The sequence below is a fragment of the Odontesthes bonariensis genome, chromosome 2 (genome assembly GCF_027942865.1).
Source record: "Odontesthes bonariensis isolate fOdoBon6 chromosome 2, fOdoBon6.hap1, whole genome shotgun sequence".
Taxonomy (NCBI): domain Eukaryota; kingdom Metazoa; phylum Chordata; class Actinopteri; order Atheriniformes; family Atherinopsidae; genus Odontesthes; species Odontesthes bonariensis.
In genome coordinates, this window is record NC_134507.1 from 13,316,809 (window position 1) to 13,331,419 (window position 14,611).

Here is a 14,611-nt window from a genome sequence, read left to right on the forward strand (position 1 = left end):
GGCGTTGCCCCTGGCAACCAATAGCGTCTCCTGCCAACATGGCCGACCGGCCGACCGGAGTCACGTGACTCCTCATTCTCAATAGTCGAAGAAGAAGAAGAAGAAGAAGAAGAAGGTTTGTTTCTCGAACAACGTTAGAACAATGTCGGTCATTGTTGGGGAATAACGTTGAAGACCCTGGTGAGCTCTAAGGTAGCCTAAGTTCATTGTTTTTTCACTCACAGTTTTCCTCGATAGAAAAGCATTCTCTTTACATATAACTTAGTTTTAAAGTGTATCGCATGCCCTGTACACGTTACATCAGTGGTGTAGCCTGTTTGCTAGTTACTGTATGTTAACTCCGCTAGCATAAACACTAACGAGTTAGCAACTAGGCTACAGTGATAACAATCATGCTAACTCTGTTGGTTTCACAACTTTGTTTACTTTGTTGGAAGCTTGAATTTTTTTTCTTTTCTTTTTTTTAAAGAAACGAACTCTGTTTTGAATATAAATTCGCTTTGAAATGGCCATAACTTGTCCAGTTCATGTAGTTTAGTTTACCATATGGTCCAACCTCGAATTGTGTTTGTAGAACAACTGATATGCCATTAGCTAGTGCTAGTCCAATGGCATTGGTTTTAAACAAAACGAAGGGCATTAGGCGAGCTTGAGAAATAGCCTAGCACTAGACGCCAGGAGAAGTCTTTCTTTTCAATAGGAAACACAATCACGACAGCAACAGCACACGGGATTGATGCTCCCTCCCTAGTCAATTCCTGTAGCTGCTAACTTGAAGAAACAAGTGGCAAAGAAGTGTAGTTGCAGGTAACAGTAGTTAGCCTAGAACTATGCTGTCTCAACCAAAAGAAAATACTTGTGTGACAACAAAAACCCATTGTGTCAGACAAGACGCCAGTTATGCGATTAAAAAAGGTGTAAAGTAGCATTTGCCTAGTCATAATGACAAGGGGGTGGGGGGGATGTGAGATGATTTCCATAAATTCTGGAAATAAACTACTAAAAATAATATGCGCACATATTATACCCAAGTTAAAAATCACACGTACGTTGATGCAAATGTGTTGTCATGTGTCCAGACACTGAAGTCCAGGCACTGAATGGATGGCAATTCATTGTTAAATTGTTACTCAATTTAAACTCAAATTATGACCCTCTACTTTTATGAGAAAGTCTGTAGGTTTGAAGTTAATTAGGGTTTTCAGACGACCCTAGGTACCTCAATTTCCAGTATATAAGGTTCAAATTTGGGAAATGGTCTGATATGAATTGTGTCTTTCACATGTCTAACATGTATCATGCCTTTCACATTTGATATGTTGACATAGTAAAGTTCAGTTATTACTTTCTGTATATGACTTTCTGTGTATGACTTTCTGCATAACTCTGTTTATCCTTCTCCCCCAGGTCAACCGCAACCAGCCATCTCCACCCCTCACCTGCTCCACCCCTCACAGCGGCTTTACCTGTGGTATTGTGTAGTGTCGTATTTTGGGTGCAGTCTAGAAATGGATCGTCGTACCTTCATCTTGCGTTGCAGGAACATCCTGGATGATTGCATTCGACCTCTGTTGATGGATGACGTCGTCCAACCTCATGTTCTTCAGTTAACACTGAACCGGTATGAATTCACACAGCCCTATAATATTGTTACCTTATTACATGCCATATTTGCTATCAGAATTGCTGCCAAGTTGAGGGAATGAAGTTGATCTGCACACATTCAGGGCCTGCAAGACCCCTGTCTTGGATAGCTATTATAAGACTTTGGATGTAAAAGTTTTCTTTCTTGTAAAGACTCTGCGGGCCGCATGTGGCCCCCAGGCCTTAGTTTGCCCACCTCTGGCCTAGAGTGATCATTTCATTAACTAAAATGACACGTGTGGGCTATCTATCAGCAGGTTCACCACTTCCTGTAGGTCAACTTAGCCAGGTTTATCACTTCACCATGTTCTTGGAATAGCCCCTGATCCCTAGATTGATTTCGCTCTACTCTTCTTGCACCCCCCCCAACAAATACAGTAGTTAAATGTTAGACCACCTCTCTGTTATGTTTTCATTGCAAGTAATTGCCATTGTCTGTATAAGAATCTGTGTGTGTGTGCGTGTGCGTGCGTGCGTGCGCAGATGGAAGCAGTCATTCCTGTTGTGATTAATGATCTTGATAGTGATGGACAGTCATCTTCAAGACCCCGGCAGCTCCATGCCTCAGAACATCATGCCCTGCCTCTCCATCCTGAGTGAGCCTCCTGGTCTGCACACAGTGCCGGTAAGGCCACTTTGAAAAGGGCACTGCATTGAATTAATGCAAAAGATGGAGAATAGCCTGACTGCGTGCGCGCGTCTGCACACACGCATGTCTGTCTCTGTATTAATATTAGTAATTTACGAATCATTTCACTTATTCACACACATAAGCATACATTCATACACTGCCCTGCCAAAAATAGTTGCCACCAAAAACATGGTCACACACTCTTGTTGAAACACCTACATCTTTGATAAATGGCTGCTTTGCTGTGGCATTGTTTTTATAAGTGTCTGCAATGTCAGAAGATGTCCATCTAGTGATGCATTCATTTTCCAGCAAGAACTTGGATTGATGATGGTAGAGTCTGACCGCTACACAAAGCCTTCTCCAGCCCATGCCAAAGATTCTCAGTAGGGTTATGTTTTGGATTCTGTGGTTTGAAATGAATGTGTGAATAGTATGTCTTGTGGTCTCTGAAACACTTTCAAAATTTGAGCCCAATGATCGTTGTGGCATTGTGATCATTGTGCATTTGTAGCATTGTGATCTTGAAATATGCCTGTGGCATCAGCAGAGACAAAACCATTAATAGAATAAGCCGGTCTTTCACTATATCCAGCAAGTCAGCTGTCCTCATTCTTTGAGTACATACTGTAGCTGAACATTCACGTAGAGCCGACATCAAATGTGTAAGTGATTGCCTATGGCAATGATTGCACCCTTCTCAAACAGACTAAAATCTTTTCCATAACAACAGGATGCGTCTTCTGACATGGTTGTTTAAGAAATGAGAAGCAACTCATTGCAGCAGGCTGGTTCATGGACATCATTATCCCTTTTCATTGAGAATCACGGGATGTGCTGGAGAAGGTCCTGCACACCATTCAGACTCAATTCAAGGTCTTCAACATATTTTGGGTGTTGGTGTTGGTGTTGCACCATATGGAAATTTCAACATACACACACAGTCAACTTAATAGTTAGGGTACCCTACAATTGTTATGAGTTACAGATTTGTTTGTATAATATCTCTATTTCACAACACCTGCTAGTTTGAAAGAGAATCTCACATATGCATAATTAAATTTTAATATGGCTTTACAAAGGAAACAAGCACTAAAATCAAGATAATTATATGGAAAATATGTGTTGCACTAATTGATACAGACTGGTTAAAAGTTTGTGTCTATTGGTGTAGCCAACATTTTCCATAAATATATTTTGGTTTTGCAGGACATTTCATAGTTACTAAGTTTTACAATAGTCCTCTATTCCAATGTGCTGACAACATTTTTTTTTTAGTTTCTGTACAGCGATACCACATACAACTCCATTCTTAAATAATCCCAACAAAATCAATTTTCAAAGGATGGAATGATATTAGATAACAACCGCACTTTCACTTATATTACACTTTTTATTGCCGTCTTTTATTGTCATTTGACATATTCAGGGGCAATCGGGCATTTTTTACATAGCAGAAAACCAAAATATACATTTTAGCAAACCTGATGGAAGCATTTCGAATAGTGTAGTGGAACATTGTATAATTTCTCATTATGCAAATCCTTGTCACTGACCCTAACATGGATTTTTTTTTCTGACAGGCACGGAGCCAGTTCTAAGAGGATGGCACCAGCAACATTAGATGGAGGGTCCCACTGTCTCCGCACCCAGACTTATCCGACCACCGCCAGCAGCTGTGCCTCTTCTCCAAATGACAGCCAACCTCACAACAGGGCTCCACCATCTCCACACACAGGCGCATCACACCAACACACACCACTACCACTCTGTGCTTTCCACCACTCCGTTGCACCTCTGCCTGACTGGCTGTGCCGTAGCAGCTCCCCCACCTCAGAAAGGGGAAATGAGAAGAAGTGATATGATTTTGTTGGTTGACCCACATGTTTTGCTCTTTTTGCGCAGTGTGTTTTACTGTCTGTATGCATTTAGCTGTGGGCAATACATTCCATCTGTTTGTGACATGTTTGGAGTGTATCGTCTATTCCATCTGCCTTTAAACAGGTTTTAAGTGCATTTGATAGTCTTGAAATGTGTATTATGTGTAGGCTGCTAGTTACCTTCGTTTCCTTTGGGATCATTAAAGGGATTCAAATCTACTATACTACATTAAGCTATCACCTCACACAAATGAGTGCTGTTCTACATGCAGCTCAGAAGGTGGGGCGGAGGGAGTGAGAAAGACTGTTAAAATTGTAAATATAAATAAATATATTTTTCCTGGTTCAGTTCCTTCAGCATTATGAACTGCATGTACACATAAACACAGGCTATATTGTTAGCTTAGTCATTGGTAATTTGACATGTTTTCTGATGGGCATTGAATTAATTTGAAGCTGAATAAAACATAATAGTTAAGCTGGAACATCTCCTGGATAATGGTAAGTTCAGTGTGGCTACTCCTTATAGAATAGTTAGGCCCGTTAACAGGAACAGATGGATATGAAAAAGAAATAATTTTTGTCCAATAACACATAAAAATGTAGATACAGCTTAATTTGATGGGGGGGTGCATAATTTAAATGTATGGAGCAACTGCTCCAGATTGATTACAGATTGTTATCTGTAATCAACTTACATTTTAGCGAGAGTTCATTGAAGTTTATAGAGCCACTGCTCCAGATTGAATAACAGATAACATAACTCATGTAAGCAAGAGTTCACACGGGATTCGAAGGTGCTATTTTAAGAGGCATGTTGAAACATGGTCGCGGGCCTTCGGCCAAGGGTAGGTCAAAATCTCACGAAACGGTAGCATGAACGCATGAAGTCAGTTGACTTGGGGTTGTTTTATGCAATATTCGCAAGAGTGAACCTGAAATGAAAAGACTGATTTCAACGTTAAGACGATAAAGTAAAATAAACTCCTTTTGGTTTAATTGAATGTATTTTATCAGTATTCATAATCAATATTTTACTTAGTTATTTTCTTTTAGTCTAGGAAATAATCTAGTAATCTAGTTTTAAAATTTTCTGCTATTGTTTCGCCAGTTTATCTATTAATTACTTATATGACACATTTATATTCTTTGGGTTGTGTGAATAAAGTATTTAACCCATGTATTTTATCCAATTTTTTTCCATTCCATTCTTCTGGTGTTTTCATTTTTATTTAATTTTATGTTAATATCATATCCATTATTACCCTTTTTAATTAAAACTTCCAGTGTTCTAGTTTCCCCAATACTGTCAGTGAGGGTAAAAACAGCGCTTTTAGAGAACGTCATTCTGTTTATATTTATGTGGGTGTGTGTGACATTTACTTTTATTTAGCAAAACTTGTGAAAACATTTTGTTAACATCCCAGCTGTGATTTGGGGCAAGCAGGGGGAATGGACAGTCCATCCTGATCCTACATTGTCACTGATGACATGATCTTCCTCCATGGTCAGAGGAGCTTGGCTGATATAAAGAAGGTGAAGTCTCATATTTTCTTTGTTTCTAGTTGATTATATAAATATGTACTTTGCTAAATGAATGTACTCGCTTTGCAAATATAATATTCAGATTCTATGTATGTGAGAGAGATCATTTCTCAATTTTCCATGAAATCCAAACAGAAAGGCAACATATTCCTGTCTGACTGCATATCGACACCTTTCAACCCCTCTCTGACACACCCTCACCAAATACCAAACATCAGACTGACTCAGAAAATGTTCTTATCAAACCTACTGTTAGATGATACAGAATTCCCTGTTATTGTGTGGTTTGTGTGGGATCTTAATTGCATTTCCTTGTTCATTCAAGTTCTTACATGTTAAAATAAAGTGGAAACCTGATTGCAAGACTTTATCTTGGAAGTAGGACAAAATCTCACGAAACGCTAGCATGAACGCATGAAGTCAGTTGACTTGGGGTTGTTTTATGCAATATTCGCAAGAGTGAACCTGAAATGAAAAGACTGATTTCAACGTTAAGACGATAAAGTAAAATAAACTCCTTTTGGTTTAATTGAATATCTTTTATCAGTATTCATAATCAATATTTTACTTACATTTATATCCTTTTTAGTCTGTTATGTTAAATCATCAGGCTGCACGGTGGTATGGTGGTTAGCACATCTGAAATGAACAAATGCAAGTAAACATTAAGATGATGCGTTAAAATATGCAGCTCCTGATTCTTTTTTTTTGTTTTAGACATTTACTTTTAATTTAGCTAAACTAATCAAAACATTTTGTCAACATCCCAGCTGTGATTTGGGGAAAGCAGGGGGAATGGACAGTCCATCCTGATCCTACATTGTCACCGATGACATGATCTTCCTCCATGGTCAGAGGAGCTGAAGAAGATGAAGCCTCATATTTTCTTTGTTTCTAGTTGAATGAAATGATTGTGCTCACGTTGCAAATGTAATATCCAGATGTTATGTACAAGCTTACAATAATAAAGGCAAACACGCAACAAGCAAGGAAATCTTCATCCTTTTTGATGACCATGTATGTATACGGTATATTATGTATGTATTCATACATACATACCCATGTATGAATGACCCACATGTTCCCTCCTTCTCCTGCAGCTGAAGCAGAAACCAGCACAGGACAATCAGATCTTCTTCCCTACGGATTCTGAGTATGACTGGCTGCTGGCAAAGATTTTTGTGAGAAGTTCAGATTTCAGTGAACATCAGCTCAATGTTCACCTGCTGCGCACTCACCTGCTGGCTGAGGTTTTTGCAGTGTTACTGCTGCGCAACGTGCCCATGGTGCACCCTCACTACAAGGTGCATTTAGGCCACCGACCTTTCAATCGGCAGGCGACCTCCTGGGCTACAGCCGCCCCTAGAATTATAATCAGCTTATTTTTTTTCTGTGACAACTTATGGAGGATGTTTGTATTGTATGTAGTGGTTAAAAGGTTAAGACTAAAGCGCCTTAAATCTATATTCTCATGACCAGTAGGGTCAGTCCCATGACTCTCCCGCTCTTGATTTGGGATTTCAATTGATATTGTCTTATGGACTTTATGGTCTTATCCATAGTAAAATGTGTTTTACTACATCAGAATGTCCATTTTTTTTAGATTACATATATATGAAGGGGCTGAATACAAAATAAAAGCAGACATATATAAACGGCTTAATAAATAATATGCTAAAGATACGACATAGTATGCGACACCTATAATTATGCCCCTTTTTTTATTTTTATTTTAAAAGCCCATTTATTTACTTAACCACATGTTTTAAAGTTTAACTGACCCATTTAAGCATTTCGGTTTTCGGTCTTTATCTTTTAAGCCTGTATTTATCACCATTATATTTTCCCTGCACATTTTCTTTCTCCAGTTATTTCCAAGACATATCTTATTTTGATGTGACTGTTCTTTTTTTCTCCACATTTTTCTTTTATTCATATATCTATGTCCCTTTTATTTCCCCTTTGAATTTTCTTACCCATGCTTTTATTTTCCCCCAAGCCTACTCATTCCCTTGTCTTTCTTTTTACATTCTTCTGTCTCCGTTTTGGGCGGCACGGCGGGTTTTCTCTAGCCTGGCGACGCCATCCTACGTACTTCCGCCCAAAGATTTTGGCTCCGCACATAGTCTGGCCAAATCCCCCTACCTCGGTTCGCTCAGTGTTTTGCCAATCAGCAAACAGTTGCGAGTGGTGACGCAGAACTCACGCGCGGAGTCCATTGTAGTCCATATAATTGTAGTTCAACCGCAGCGGAAATAAACATGGCGACGGAAGAACGCTAGAAGCTATCCATGAAGTTGTCTCAACTCTGGAGAGCATTACACAATTAAAACGAGAGCAAGAGGAGAATGCCTCGTCAATTTTGTTAGTGGCAAGGATGTCGTAGCTCTCCTTCCAACTGGCTTTGGGAAAAGTTTGATTTATCAAATGGTACCGGTATATAATGAAAGCGGATGTGGGAAGCGTGATTCGCGAGCTAGAGCCTCGCGAGAGTAAGCATGAACCTCGGCGCATAACCAACGTCATTTCTAAACATTATGATTGGTTAAGGGAACTCCGTTACTCCAATGAATTTAAGTTGCTGGGTAAGGTCCCGCCCTCCATGGAAACGGATTCCTCTTGGGTTTTCCCAGACTGTTTGACAGAGTCAACAGTCGGCTTTCGCCCAGGCTAGGTTTTCTCCGGGTACTCCGGCTTTCCCCCACATTCCAAAAACATGCATGTCAGGTTAATTGGTGTCTCTAAATTGTCCCGAGGAGGAGTGAGTGTGAGCGTGTGTGCTCGTTTGTCTCTGTGTGGCCCTGTGATGGACTGGTCATTCCAGGAGAGCGCGCTTTATTTGGAAAGTCGAAGGTAAAGTTCCAGCAAAGATTACAACGTTTGGTCAGGTGATCGCAGAAGACTTAAAGACATGGTTGGTAATCCTGTTCAGAAACACATTTTGTAATACTGGGTGAAATGGTCCGTCTATCCTGAGAGAAATCTATACAAGATGTATTTAGAAAAAGGGACTATAATAATCAGACCTCTATGGCAGCTGCAGGACTGAGAAAAAGCTGACCAATCCGAGATCAGCGGGACGCCTACAAAAAACCAATCAGATGCCTCTGCTTTCTGCCTACGCCCCCCTCTGCCGGCTCCCTGCTCCATGTGCGCACGCGGTTCTACCGGCTTTGGATGAAGCACTGACGGAATGGGGAGGGGGGGGTGGAGTTTAGAGGAGGGGACACTTTCGAATCTTGCTAGCTCTCTTGCTAGCTCTCTAGGATTACCACAGATTCTATAATAGTACAGATACGCCACTCACGGTGCATTTCCGGTTTCCAACGAGGCGATTTTGGTTGCAGTTCCACCCTTTTTCCACGTGGGGCGCTCAATTTTGGAGACCAGAATGAATGGAGTCCTATGGAGCTATACGCCCTTTCGTGCCCTTATCTCAAGATATAATTTTTTCTTTAGTAATTCGAATGTTGTTTTCGAAAGAGGATGTTTAGAAAATACCCATGGCTGAGTTTTAGATTTTTAGAGCCACTCGTTTGCTTAAAAAAAGGATTTGAAGTGTATATGACCTCATACATAGCTTACGACCGGAGATGCCGCTTTACGGCAACAATCCTGCTTGTTGTTGGTCTCAAAGGCAGCAGCGTTTTCAAGGAAGAGCTGTAGTAGAGAGAATGTGTGGTAACATCACAGATTCTTAGGCTGTGGTAACATAAGCGGAAAAAGTCCATCTTAATTCTGTTGTCGCTTGGTATGGAGCCAGCCGTCAAGCGGTGCCTCTGGTCGTAATTCTGGTCGAGCGCTGTCATTAGCACAATGCTAGCGCGTGGAGGACAACAAGAAGCCAACCTGTAAGAAATCAAAGGGATACATGTACTCGTTCAGTAGATTTTTGACTTGAAACCCATGTTGAGCTCTCAGAAACTACATTCAAATCTGAGCGCTCTTGAGGAGACTTAGGTGAAACTGACCATTTGTAGCATCTAGCTCCATTGGGCCCCATTCATTCTGGTCTCCACCGACGCCCCCAGTGGAATTCTGGTGGAACTGCAGCCAAAAAGCCGGTACAATGGGGCTTAATAGAGAGTGGCAAGGCTGTTCGTTATAATGGCTGTGGGATTACCTACCATAGCTTTAATATCTTTTTCACTGAGTGAAAATAATACAGTCAGTGATGACTATTAACTTTCGCATAGATATTGAGGTGAGTATGCATGTCTGGTTAGTACGTGAACTGTTATTGTAAGTTAAATCTGTGCTCTGTTACAGTTTGATTCATATTTTGAGCTGTTTAAAAAAAATACAGCTGTTTCAAATGTTTATATTGTGAGTGAACTAAATATTTGATCACATTAAGTTGGTCGATGCGTAAAACCACGTCAGCGGAGTTATAACGAACGTGGTAATATTCAGCATTATACTTGGTCAGCCCTTATCGCACTTCCCAAGATTACTCTTAAAGATGTGATCTTCTTAACATGCGAAATACATGTATAATACTGTAAAATATGCCACCAGTCAACAAGCTGACAAATGGAGGGCCAGCGTTTATGTGTTGTCAGAGCATTTAGGATGGGAATTAGTTGCAGATCTTGTGACCTAATCTGAATGATGAAATTTAGGATAAGCTAATGTGTCAGCAGAAGATACGTAGTCCAATGTTTCCTACTGACTAAAAAATAGGGCTGGGCAACGAGTAAAATCTTTAATCTAATTAATCACAAGATATCCACGATTAATCGTATTTATACACAAAATCCAAAAATTAATTCAAAAGTAGTGTATAGCCTTTAGCATTTAGTTTTATTTTAAATGTACTGCCATATGAATGAAAGTGCCATAACATTTGTTGTGCAAACACACTTTTAACATCAGCATTTTTCTGTAGTTTTTCTGTAGAAGCCTCGCTCCACTGTCTGTTTCCTTGAATGACTTGCTGCTATCAGTTGTGTGTTTTGCCTTTAAGTGATATTTTAGATTGGAACTACTACGGTGATAAGACAATTCAACTTGGCAGTGTTTACAGATGACTTTGCTACTGTCTGGAAGAACTTTAAAATGAAAATGGCCGAGTAAAAGTTCCGTTCCGCAGAGGGTATCGTGCGTGTGGGCAGAGCTGCGCGACTACGATGTCCAGCGCATGCCCCTACATGCGCACATCTCGGTCCCGCATAGCCTACAGCTGCTTGCAGCTTTCTAGTTTTAATTTCAATGTGTCTCGGCAGTTGCATTCTGTTCTTATTTTTTTTTTGTAATGAAACAGACTGTTTTGTGTTTGTGTGAAAAGGAGGTGTGTGTCCCTCTGGGTTCCTGTAGGGGGAGGTTATCGTGTTGAGGCTGGTGTCTCTCTCGGTGGAGAGGAATAAAGAGGAAGCAGCAGTTGCATTGCTGGACACGCTCTCTCGTCTCCTGTCCCGTTCATTTAAAAGTAATTATTTCTGTTATCATTCTTTTGTTTCCATTTTCCACCTAATTTCCATGAAAACACATTTGCCCCGCTATAACCGAACCAGTTTGGTTTTCATAATAAATCTCTGTTCATGGACGGTGTTAATGTTCACGAGCCATGATTAAATACTTTATGGCTTTCGAATGTCCTGCTGCAATCGCACGCAGGTTACACGCGCGTTAAATCGACCATTTTTTTCAGGTCCGTTTCCCCGTCGCGATCCGGTTTGGCATGACGCTGTTTTAAAAAGTTAAATAAAAAGTTGTCCACGCTTGTTTGTTTTTTCTGCTTGTACCGTTGGGACTGACACGTCGAGACGCTAAACCTGATACTCGGCGCAAACGCGCAACTGTTCTGGCTCGAGAACCATTAATGACGTCATCGAAAGCGCCAGCCCCTTCACAGTTCCTAAAGGCGGTAGCATGGTTGCCGCGTCTGTCACGGCGGTGTCGCACCGTGACGTCAAAATGACGTTTCAGGCCTGGCGCTTCCCTTGAAAAGACGGCGCAGCGCGTTGTCGTGCACCAGTCGATTTTTGTAACTTGGCGGCGCCGAGCACAACGAACCGGATGGACCGATGTGAGACCAGGCTCAGTGAGGAGGTGCATTTGTACAGGCAGCTGTACGAAACTGCAGTGAAACAGCACAGGGAGCACGTAAACTCCCCAAACTGGTGCACAGAGATGGGCAGAACTTTGGGGAAAGAGGGAGAGTTCTGTAAGAATGTGTGGAAGAAGCTACGGGACAGATACGTGAAGGCAAAGAAGAGGGCAGAGACTCTGTTGATGCCGGGGGCTTCAAACCTTCACCTCTTTTAACTGAATTAAAAAATTAAAATGATCCGAAAACTGCAGCAGTATCATTAATTACAGTATTCTTGCTCTTGACAGCGGCATTGTTTTCTTCTCCACTTTCGTGGTTGTAGAGTAGAGGTACCCTTAACGTAGCAGCGCCACCTGTGTGACGGAGAAAATTGCAACTACTGGCGCGCAACGACTTGCGCCACTATATAGGGTCCTATGGCGGGCACGAACTCGTGACGTCATCAACACCGCTCGCGCGAGCAGACGCGGCAACCATGCTAGAGCCTTAAGACGTTTGGAGCTTCCTACCTTGTATAACCTTTACACGTCCTCCAGGGAAGAAACTGTCTGCCGTTGCCACTTAAAGGGATAGTTCGCCTCTTTTGACATGAAGCTGTATGACATCCCATATCAGCAATATCATTTATGAACATTGACTTACCCCCCGCTGCGTCCTGTGAGCCGAGTTCCAGGCGAGTTTTGGCGTTGACGAAGGTAGTCCGGCTAGTTGGCTGGGGCTAAAAAAATAAAGCTCTTGCTTCTCAAAACAATATGCGTTCAAAAGAGTAATACATTTGCATCACAAAATCGTTCTACTAGAAAAAGTCAGACCTCACATCGCTTGGCGCTATTTTTGACTCCCTTGATATCAATGCGTCCAGCCACCTAGCGATTGAATTTACTCCTCTCTCATACACACACGACCCTTCTGTAAGAAATTACGATCGTTAATTATGATGACATAATATTGTGTATGGTAAAATAACCAAAATTTCTGTTTAATCTTACTTGTGAAAGGTAATCCCACGCACTCTGGTATCAATACTGCGCCGGTTATTGCAACTGTAAACTGCACAAAATACGGACATAGTTGCCCCCTCCCCGTCGACTCCAATTGATTCTGGTGCTGGCCTAGAGTGAGAAGACCCATCCAATATGGCAGCGACGCTGTTATGTTCCAGCACGCCATGAGGCGTCTACGTATATTATGTCTATGCTTACACCGGCTGAGAGGCAGCGCCGGGGTGTGATATGTCTATGGATAGGATGGCCGGTCCAAGATGGCGGCCGTGTTTCTCGCGCCCCAGCAACCAATGCGGTGTCTACTATGTCTATGGTGTCAGCTGCCGCTCTCGAGGCTGCCTCAGTCATGGCTGCTGCCTCAGTCAGTCATGGCTGCTTTCTTGGTGGTGGCTGTTGCCTCAGTCAGTCGTGGCTGCTTTCTTGGTGGTGGCTGTTGCCTCAGTCAGTCGTGGCTGCTGTCTTGGTGGTGGCTGCTGCCTCAGTCAGTCGTGGCTGCTGTCTTGGTGGTGGCTGTTGCCTCAGTCAGTCGTGGCTGCTGTCTTGGTGGTGGCTGTTGCCTCAGTCAGTCGTGGCTGCTGTGTTGGTGGTGGCTGTTGCCTCAGTCAGTCGTGGCTGCTGTGTTGGTGGTGGCTGTTGCCTCAGTCAGTCGTGGCTGCTGTCTTGGTGGTGGCTGTTGCCTCAGTCAGTCGTGGCTGCTGTCTTGGTGGTGGCTGTTGCCTCAGTCAGTCGTGGCTGCTGTGTTGGTGGTGGCTGTTGCCTCAGTCAGTCATGGCTGCTGTCTTGCTGGTGGCTGTTGCCTCAGTCAGTCGTGGCTGCTGTGTTGGTGGTGGCTGTTGCCTCAGTCAGTCATGGCTGCTGTCTTGGTGGTGGCTGTTGCCTCAGTCAGTCGTGGCTGCTGTCTTGGTGGTGGCTGTTGCCTCAGTCAGTCATGGCTGCTGTCTTGGTGGTGGCTGTTGCCTCAGTCAGTCGTGGCTGCTGTGTTGGTGGTGGCTGTTGCCTCAGTCAGTCATGGCTGCTGTCTTGGCGGTGGCTGTTGCCTCAGTCAGTCATGGCTGCTGTCTTGGCGGTGGCAGCTGCCGCGGCATCTCATCCGTAAATTGGAGCGACCACATGAAGTGCCGAGACGAGCTGCCGCAGCCACAAAGTGCGCTAGCGGAGAGCTGCTTCTGTTGTTTGTTTTTCCTCGTGTTTTCACAAGAACAGTACATGTATGATAGAATGATTTAATCCAAAACAATAGGCTAAAAACTGTGAACTATATACCCGATGTGTCGACTGTGCACAGTACATTATGATGGCTAACACCCCACCATGCAACACTTCTGTAGTATCCATCAGTCTTTCTTTTTTTTTAGAATTATTTCATTTCTAAAATTGATTAATTCAAATTTATTATTTTATTTTACTTTTACGCCTTTGATGGACAGGACAGTTGAAGAGAGACAGGAAGCAGAGAGAGGGGGAAAGACATGCAGCAAAGGGCCGTCCGATGCAGGTCTCGAACCAGGGCCAACTGCAGTGAGGACTGTAGCCTCTGTACATGGGATGCCTGCTTAACCCACTACGCCACCGACCACCCCGATCCATCAATCTTTCTGCACTTATTCCACACTTCATGCATAATTTTGAAAAAAAAAAAAAGTTTTTCAAACAACTGTACTTGGCACATAGTTTGTGGGTAAATACTCACATGAAAAATCAGAAACAGAAGCAGTAGTGTGGCTTTGCAATTTCACACGAGAGAGTGGGAGACGTATGGTCTGAGTTAACGTCAGGTAAGCATAACAGAATCATGGCAATGTTCTCTCTTTATTCCCATAAATAACTCAGAAAACATAGAGAGGCACATAGGCAT